The sequence below is a fragment of the Capsicum annuum genome, unplaced genomic scaffold, assembly GCF_002878395.1.
Source record: "Capsicum annuum cultivar UCD-10X-F1 unplaced genomic scaffold, UCD10Xv1.1 ctg3200, whole genome shotgun sequence".
Taxonomy (NCBI): Eukaryota; Viridiplantae; Streptophyta; class Magnoliopsida; order Solanales; family Solanaceae; genus Capsicum; species Capsicum annuum.
Genome location: NW_025838677.1, coordinates 305,984 through 316,828, shown reverse-complemented (window position 1 = coordinate 316,828; position 10,845 = coordinate 305,984).

Genomic DNA, 10,845 nt, shown 5'->3' with positions numbered 1-10,845 from the left:
GGGATAAAACTGTTTGGTTGATTTGAAAAAAGTCTCCTTTAATTCTCGGACCATCTTGTCCATTTTTTCCACTCTTATCAAGATTTTAGCAACCATATCCTCGGCTTTAAACTTTTCGGGATCCACGAAATTTGACTCTTTGCTCTTCACTTGGTCATAGGGAGGCACATATCTATCATACTCCCTTTACTTATCCCTCCAACCATGATGTCTATCTCTATCTCTATCATGCCATTCTCTGTCTCGATTATAATTGGTCCGACCTTGGTTCCCACTTTGCCTTTGGTAGGATGGGCGAAAACCCCTCGAGTAGTTTGCGAAATATCTAATTTCTTCATGGAGACTCTTGACTTATTCTTCATCATATCCTCTAGATTCTATGGAATTTACCATATTTGTTGGTACACCCATCAAATGCTTTGTAAGGAGATCTAATTGTGTCATTATTTTGCCATATTTTCCTCTCTCTTTTTTTCTTTCTATATTTTCTCCTTATCCATATAAGAGGTGGTAGGGGAACCTTTAGCTACCTCGTTTTCCCAAGTTTTTCACCCCTTATTTTTCTTTGTGATTTTCTCAAGCAAAGTTGAAGCCACTTCATATAACAACTTCACAAGTGATCCACCATCCGCGTTATCCACCGCGGTGTTATTGAGTTGGTCCAACACCCTATAGAATATTTGTATAAGCATCTTGTCTATTACCTCATGGTTAAGACATTGCTCAAGATTTTTATTAAGCCTCTCCTAAACTTCATATAGAGGCTCTTCGATCAATTGAGTTGACAAAAATTAATGATTTTGTCTTGCCATTACAATATCTTTGATGGTGGGAAGTAACAATCTAAAAAAACATCGGTAAGCTTGACCCACAATATGATTGACCCAGCGGGAAGGGACCTCAACCACAACACTGACTCACTCATTATAGATAATAGGAAGAGGCTTAGTCGTATGGATTCTTGTGAGATGTGGGCAATGTCAAATGGGGCACACACTTCCACAAAAAATTTTAAGTGCAAGTTTGGGTCCTCATGAGCTTGACCCCCAAAGAGTAATTTCATTTGAAGCACGTGTAACATCATATTTATGATGTGGAAGACACTATTCCCCATATTCAGTGGGATACGGATGGCACTAGAATGCCCTGCATCATGATGATAATCTTCATCATCAAGGGGCCCATCAAAGGTCCCAGCAATACCTGCATGATCGCTCATTGTATTGTGGACACTATTGAAATAACCTCAAAGAAACAAAAAAAACAACTAAAATAAATAAAACATACGGGTAAACCCAAAGTCATGATCAACACCATACAAGCAAAAACTAAGTTACACTCCCCAGCAACGGTGCCATTTTGATCACACTCACCTATACCATTGGTTTGGTGTAGGATGATCGTTGTCCATATAATAACCCAACTTGAGTTGGGGTCAAATCCATGAGGAGTGTAACTAATATTCGATTCCTATGTATTGTTGAAAGGAGAAAATACATCATTTCACCCTTGAACTTGTCTGCATAACTTACTTTAAACCTTAACTACACGGGTAATTATATACCCCCTTAATAACTTTTAAGTGAATTTTATACCACCCTAAAAACATTAGACCACTCTTACTACGGAGAGTGCAGTACACCCGCGCCACATTTGAGCCACGTCAGAGCCACAAAAATAATTTTTTAAAGATAATCCCTCAAATCAATATATATATATATATATATATATATATATAAATCTTATTTCTAAAATTTCTTCTCCACCCGTCCCAACCCTACACTGCCCCCACCTCTCAACCCTTTTCCTTCCTTTTCTTGAATCTGTGATTCTCTCCACACCCCACCCCCAAATCCAACTTCACCATCTTTCCCTCCCCCTAACTAACCCAAAACCCATCTCCTTCCTTTTTATTAAATATAAGAGAATTATCTAATATACATGAATGAAGGAAGAAAAGAACAGATTGATGAAAATGAAAGAAAAAAAATGTTGACAAAATTGGAGTCTAATTCCTAACGTGTACAGATAAGTGAAAAATCCATATAGAATGGAGTTCCTTGTTAGGAAAGTGGAGGGTCCATGTGTATTGTTGGATTTGGATTAGTTGAAAATTTAATTTTTAAATTAGTAGATTGAAAGTTTGACCATTAGTTGGTGTTCTTTTAATTTCTAACTTTTTAAAAAATAGTATTTAAAAATTTCAATAAAATATGCCTCAATCATGAATTAGTTAGGTTTGTTAAATGAATTTGAAAAAAAAATAAAGGAGAAGAGGTGGGGTGAGGAAGATGAAGGAAAGAAATTTTGTAAAATTTAAAAGTGGACCCCACCTTTTTCACTTTTTTGGCCATTTACGCACTGAATTTTTTGAATTTTGCCACGTCAGCTATTAGGGAGGTATAAAATTCACTTTAAAGTTATTAAGGGGGTCCATAATTACCCATATAGTTTGAGTTCTAAAGAAAGTTATGCAAACAAGTTCAGTGGTGAAATTATGTATGTTCTCTTGATGAAAGCTACAAAGTATTTACCCGCAATGTATATATAAAATAAGACATAAATTAAAATAGGGGGTATGGTTTGAAAGGTTGTTTGTACAAATTCTAATTAAACCACCAATTTGAGCAACAATTATAGATAAGATTGAAATAGGAAAATAGTTTTGGAATTATGTCTTCCTAGGGGAAAATTGTAACGCACCGAATCTAATACCCAGAACGCTACACGGTGCTAGCAATCTTGAAGGACCATAAGCTAACCTATGACTGATATCTGTAACTGAGCACTGCATAATATACTGTATAAATGCGGAATAAAAGGGCTGAAAGTCCATAAGGTTATAATATTTGATAAAAATAACATTTGAAAATACGGTATATCAATACCAAAATCGAAATAAACTATCTAAACATACTAGTCTGAATGTCTCTAAACTGTTTGAAAATAGTGGATTCGATGGGACATGTCCCAAACTAACTCCATCTACTAACACTAAAATAATAAAGTAATGAAATAATCATGCAATCCTTGAATGATAAGGACTCACTGTAAATCTACTATTGCTGGCTAAATCTAAAGCTAAGTGTGATCGAGAACTTGAGCGTCCGAACCTATGGTATAAAACACCATAGCGCAGAAGAAAAGTATGCGTCAGTATGTCTGAATGTAATGGTATACAAAGTGAGGTAGGCTGAATGCATGGAGTTCATATGCATGAACATTACTAACTGAATGAATAACATGAATGTGGGAATACATGCATGGATATGTACTTGTAAATAAGATTGTGATAATACTGACTACTGAGTCCGAATACTAATAACACAAGTTTCGTAAAACAAATATACTGTTAATTGAGTGATTGTATCTGACAGTCCTGATTCTAATGGAACTAGCTGAGTTCCATACTGAACTGAGTGACTGTATCTGACAGTCCTGAATCTGAAGAACTATCTGAGTTCTTTTACTGAGACTAAGACTGAGATTGTGGGATATAATCATCTAACCGACATGCCCCAAATCTGAACTGGTGTGGATCCAACCTGTAACCCCAGCTGGAAGGGTATCAATATCATGCCATGGGTAAAAACAAGCTGTGAGTTAACTCTCTCTGATAGGGAGCTCTTCCATCAACCCCTCATAGTAGGAAAAATCAAATGAGATGTATAATCCCTAGACTCGAAGGGGTACATCTCAACCTACACTAGCTATGTTATTCTGGAACGCAAGGATTATTTCTAAGGATCACACCCTCTACTGGAAGACAGGTGAGCCCTCATCCCTGGGTTCACTGGGTGTTGAATCCTACTCCCAACTGAATAGACACTAAAATGATTTCATAGTTCATACTAGGATTGACTGAGATGTCACTAATCGTGTTACTGACTAAACTGGACTAATTTCACTAAGTTCCATTGACTGACAAAATACTACTGAGATCTGATAACTGATTGAGATTATTGAGTACTATGAAGGACTGGACTAATACTGAATTTATTGAGTTTTCCTAAGTCATATGACTGACTAAATTCTAAGGATCATGGCTTGACTGAGAGTATATTAAAAACTGATGATGGCTCTAGGCACATAGCTAAATTGTCGAGTACAAGTATGATAACGCTCAATCTACAGCTCTCGTGGGAGTGTAAAGCGGTCGTTAGCAAATATAGAACCCAACCTGGGTTGGGTATCGATCCCACAGAGAATAGCTTGGCCAACAAGCAAGAGAAATTACTAGACTTTTAGTGCAAGTCTCGTAGGAAAGGGGGGATTGTAGTATGTAACCAAAACAAGAATGTAAGAACTGAAAATAGCAAAATAAAGAGAGATTGTCACGTGTGTTGTAAACAATGAGAATTGAGGCGTTGGGGTTATGTCCACCTTCTGAGGTATACGTCTCTATTGGCTATGAGTGTGTAGAGTCTTGACATGTAATTGCTTATAGAGAATTGTAGTCGATGGTAAATCCAAGCGTCTCTCGACCTAAACAAGGACTATTTCACTTTAACTCTCTCGAGCTTAAAGCGTGACTAACGGTACGAATTCTCCAAGAAGTTAGTCCAGGTACGGCACTAGCTTTTTAATAGGAAAGGGTGTCCTACTACCTTGACATTATCTCTTTTCCAGACAAATAACTTTTCTCTCGAACAAGTCAGATGTTAGACTGGCGTTGGTCTATGCGTCTTCTTTTCTAGACAAATAACCTTTCTCTCGAACAGGTTAGATGTTAGAATGGCGTGTTCTTGTGTTTGAACCGCAAAGAATGTAGATTTAAGATGAAGAGAATAATGATATAAGCAATATACTTGTCTTGAACTCACAAACTCATAGCTATAGATAGTAACTCATTCGGCTTCCATAACCCCAACTAAGAGATTTAGTTACCCATGAATGCGAAGGATATCACGTTTTGCATGGTGGATGGCGTGAATAGTAGGTGTTTGGCGTGTGGTTTTAGTGATTCCGTAGCAAGTAACGATTCTCTTGTTGTGGAATTTAAGAGTAGAAGAATGAAGAATTGAGAATGGGTTGTAGGAAGATGTCTTAATTGTAAGGAGATGAATGAATTGTCAGAATGTCTCCTCTCCTCTTTAAAATCTCTAACATGATAGGGTATTTATAATACTCCTATCCTACTCCTACTCAACTAATAAAATAAATAACCAAATCCTAATATACTAATGAAATCCTTGACCCAATTGTACTAGGGTAAGGTTACAAAATTATAATCCAAATAGAATGATGAAACACATAACCTAATTGCACTAGGTTAATGTATTATGGCAAAAATCCAGCTTTGTGTCTGTAAGTCCCAAAGTCTTCAGAAATGCTGTTTTAGCCCGGGACAGATTTTCCATGCAGCAGATTTAGTCCTTTATGCGTCCAGCTCCTTTCCATCTCGTTTGTGAGCTTTCTTTTGCGTCAAGTAAGCCATAAATTGCTGTATTTTGCATCATTTATACCTGAAACTTTCCTAATCACATTTGTTAGCTCATTTACAGGAAAAAGGACTAAAAGTGTACGAAATAGATAATTAGTTCTCGAAACTAGGCTAAAATATGGGCAAAATATATTGATATAGGCGCGTAATTTCGCCTATCATCAAAGTACCCCCAGGACTCGATAGCATAAAACTAACAAGACATGATACTTCTTTGAATACTTAACCATAGGCCACAATTCATAATACAATCATTGGGGGATTTCATAAAGCACTTGATATTCATAATCTTGTACAGGGATAGGAATGCATTCAAACATATCATAATTTCACAATTCTAGTCTCATGAGCATTCCATCAAACAACCATAGGATGTAGAATTAGCATGGAAGTCATTTTGAACATCTAGTTGTAGCCTAAGTTCATCATTTAGATCAACAAAGGGTCATAAAACACAATTCTACTCACTTCGACATTTTATCAAATACATGGGATGCATATACTTAGGATTGGGCATAAACACTAAACTATTACATCATGGCAACTATTACATCATGGCTACTTTAATCAACTCAATTTCATGAAATTAAATCCACATGCTAACATAATATCAAGGAATACATTAAGATTCCATCATGGAAACCATACAAATCAACAAAATGGATACAATTTCAATCCACAACATGAACATCTTTATTTAAGCTTTAAAAAAATGGTTTCTTGAACTCCAAGGTTGAAAGGGATCCTTGGATGAACACTTTACATACCTAGGTGGATGATTTCTTGAAGATTGATGGAGGAAAGCTAGAATCCTTGGCTTGAAATTGATCACCTAGGCTTTCTTGTTATTGAGAAATTGTGCTAAGGAATATATTTAGAAAAAAAAAAAGGCTAGATTTTGTGTTTATGGAGGCTGAAGTTTGAGGAAAATGACCTAATTACCCTTAAGGACGCAGTCATCTAATGACTAAAATTGGGCACCGACACATTGAGCGACATAGCGCATCAATGGCATAGATGTGATACTCGACGCGCCGCACCATGATGGCGCCAAGCCTCAACAATGTTAACTAACGTGATAGGCGACGCGGCACGCCAAGATCATATTGGTCCACTATTTTGGGACACCAAACGTGGTCTAAACGAGGTTCGAAAAATCCAACACTTGTCCGGGAACACCTATTGACCTCCCTGATCATGAATTAGCAAGAATACTGACTATTAAAGGACAATATAGTTGCAAAATGAGATTGCCAACTTTCGAAGGCCAAAAATAAACTAAGTCTGGAAACTTAGCTAGAATTTTCTAAGTCTGGGACCCCCTTGACAAGCTTAAAGGACTGAATTAAGCTTAGGAATTTTGTGGGGTCTTACAATATATCCCTCTAGGGAATATTCATCCTTGAATGGGACTGACTTAGATGGGAGAAATGATAAGCTGAAGTACATACTATACATGAACAACTAAAACATGAGTACATGACTGACATGACAGATAAGTTGAATGTATTATACTAAACATGCATATCTGATGCATGAATAGTTGACTCAATGAATGTATAACTGGGATTACTGGTAAGATAAATTTATCAAGATGATCATGGATATCTAATGCGTGAATACATGACTGAACTGACACATAAACATATGACTGAATATGCAATGGTAATTTATACCAAGTTTATAATGGGAATCTGAGCATGAAACTTAATACCAAGTTTGTAATGGAATCTGAACATGGAACAAAGTGAATTCATGGAAGACTATTACCTTAAACTAAAAATGTTGATGAACCCGAGATCACTTACTGGACATGCATGAATGGGAACATGGGAACATATCTGAGCCTAAAATGTGGTATATAAACTAAATATCATGATCTAAACTGAGCACCTTGAATACGTGGCTTGACACTGAGGTCGGAGTTTGAGGGTCAACTTATAAGTATATCTTACTCCTAACTGTATTCATTATGAGGAGAGAGAGTGGCATGTTTATATCATCAAAGTTTGGGGGATTATAGTGTATCTCCCCCTTGGGAAATTAGATCCCTCGAAAAATACTAAATTTGCTGAGATACTGAGGAAAACTTGGGAGATACACAAGGCACCTATGAATTGAATTATGACTGAATATCTGGGATCTAAAACTAGATGTGATAAATGAACTAAGCTAAGCATGCAACTACATAGTTGGTCCACCTTAGAATGATCACATTTGTGGGACTCCAGATAGTATACTAGATGGAATGAAGGGAAACCACACCATCCGAACTTGTTCGCCTGACTGCAAAATTGAATTACTGGCTACTTAAACTAACTCATACTAAAAACTTATACTTAACTGAAGTACTTCTACAATACTCTTTCAACTATACTCTCCACCTTAGTACAACACGCCACTCGAGACTACCAAAAACATTCACATGGGTATTAAGCATGACTGCTTAAATATACTGCTCATCTGATTAACTAAAGGACGGATAACTAAATACTAGGTCAGCAAGACTTAAATGAACTTAGTACGAACAACTAGACTAAAATTGTAGAGTATAATGCATAGAAGGTAATAACTGACTGGGTACATAAGGTAACTGAGTATGAGTGAGTAAAAACTGTATTACCTTAAGAATGCAAAATTGGGCATCTAATATATTTAGGAAACATTCTGTAAAATGGGGTACTGAAATACTAATAACTAAGTAACTAATGGCCATATGCTATGGTCGGGAAATCCTGAAACTAAACTGAATTACTGGGTTAGGACTAGGACTAAGATTGTAGCTAAGATGGTAATTGAGACTGTAATTGTAACTAAGACTATAACTAAAACTGAATGCTAGTTTTTGATAACTGAGGTTTAGAATGGTACCAAAGTACTAAATTCTGATGGCTAAGTAACTGATAGCTGAAAGCCATGGTCCTGTAGGACTATCTGAGTCCTTTACTGAATATTGATTACTGAACTGATGTTGTAACTAAGGCCTGAGGGATAGAGCATCAACACCAAGGATTCCTCGAGGAATCTAAACTAAGAGTATACGTGACATAATATAAGTTTGGCTAATCACTAGGAGTAGAGCATGAGTCATGAGCTGCATGACCTGATCCTGGAATTTCTATATTCATGGGACATAATTGTAACACTGGGTGGACTGGAACTCCTCATACTAGGAACTTGAAACACACACTATTCTATAAAAAGCTCATGGATATAAGTTGTATTCATGGGACTGAAACGTAAAGCATGTATAAGTATTGTGATGGTTGAAGAACAAAACTTTGTAGTAAGGTAGGAATGGGTCAGGAATCATCTTCCTTTATGAATTTGCTACACATACTGGTATTACTACTGGAACTTGAAGGCCTAACTTTCTGAGATATCATAACCGAACAGTCCCTGTATACTTGTCGGGCTATGATGGGCTGACCCAATGGGTGGAGACTGAGAAAGGTCCTACTAATATTTTGTATGACCTTAAAGTTAACTACTATGTAAAGAGTTACAAAAAAAATGAAGCTCCTGAATCTGAAGAAACATGAACATGTAAGTAAGGGATCGGTAACATACCAGTGGCTACATCAGGAGGATTTTCCTGATTCTTTCAGGACTGAAGAGAAGAGAGTCTATTTGAGCATTGCCTACTGATGGCACTGGAATTTGCACCCTGTTGATTTGGGTGACCGGACTGGGCTGAAGGATGATTATGCTGACTTTAAGGGTCGAGTTTAGGACAGTCTCAAACCCTATTAGCTGACTCACCACATCTGAAACACACATCACTGATGGCTCTACACACCCTCTTATGATACTTACCATACTTTTTACAAGGCAGATTAGTAAAACTCCTACTCTCACTACCCTGGGCTTTGTAACCTGGCGCTCCATCCCTACGGTTGTTTTTGAACTATGGTACTGGCACACTAGATGAGGATGGAATTAGGACGGAAAACTTCTGACTATGCTTAGAACGATTACCACTCTAGGACCCTAGCTGAGAAAAACTACAGCTACCTATTTTGGCTCTCTTATTCTCTCTCTTTTTCTTCTTAAGATTTTGCTCTTCAATTTGTTGAGAATAGACCATAGGCCTAGATATATCCATCTCTTTAATCAACATCACAGTTCTGCACTTCTGAACTACTCTACCTGATACCCCAGACCCAAACTTGCTTATTCTAGATCTACTGGTTGTTACTACATGGGGAGCATACTTGGCTAACTTAGTAAACTTGAGGGAGTATTCTTTTACGCTCATGCTACCTTGTCTGAGATTGATAAACTCTAACACTTTGGGTTCATTCTAATCTAGGGGAAAGAATCGACCTAGGAAGGCAATACCAAACTCTTCCCACTCTATGGGCTCTGCATCTGTACCTCTGTCTATCTTTCACTACTTAAACAATGTATGAGCTACATCTTATAGCTGATAAACGGCTAACTTAGCAATCTCACTGGAAGTCACTCCCATGAATCTGTGACTTTCTGAACTTGGTCGAGGAACTCCTATGGATCCTCTTCAGATTTAAAACCTAAGAATAGGGGAGGATTCATTCGGGTAAAGTCCCAAATCCCAGTTGCAGTAGTATTGGCCACTGAGTTGGTTGAAATAGCAACTGGTCATTCATTTTAAGTTGTGATTGACTTGGCTATAGTAGTGAATGTAGTCCTGAATTCTTCATGGGAGACATGCTCGTCCAGGGGATCTGCCAGAACGTGCTGAGAGGCTGACTGATTTTTGTTTTTTCTTTTGGGAGGCATGTTCTGTAAATGTAAAGGGAGAAATGGATTAGACTGAGATTTAAATTTGAGCTCATGCTCATTGGCATGACATGAATACTAAAAGAAAGAAAACTGATCCTAAAACATATTATAGCCTTTTGTACATAAATTTGGCGCACAACACACCTATGCATAAGACTCTACTAGATACAGATTTTCAGACTTCCTAGGACTCTATTGAACCTGTCTTTAATACCAAGTTTGTAACACCCCAAATCTGATACTCGAAATGCTACACGGCGCTAGCAATCCCAAAGGACCACAAGCTAACCTATGACTGATATCTGTAACTGAGCACTGCATAATATACTGTATAAATACAGAATAAAAGGGCTAAAAAGCCATAAGGTTCAAATATATGATAAAACATAACATCTGGAAATATGGTATATCAATACAAAAACTGAAATAAACTATCTAAACATACTAGTCTGAAAGTCTCTAAACTATCTGAAATCTGTGGAGTTAATGGGACATGTCCCCAACTAACTCTGTCTGCTAAAACTAAAATACTGAAATAACAAAATAATCATATGATCCTCAAATGATAAGGACTCAATGAAAATCTAGTACTATTGGTTGAATCTGAAGCTAAGTGCGATAATGAACTTGAGTGTCCG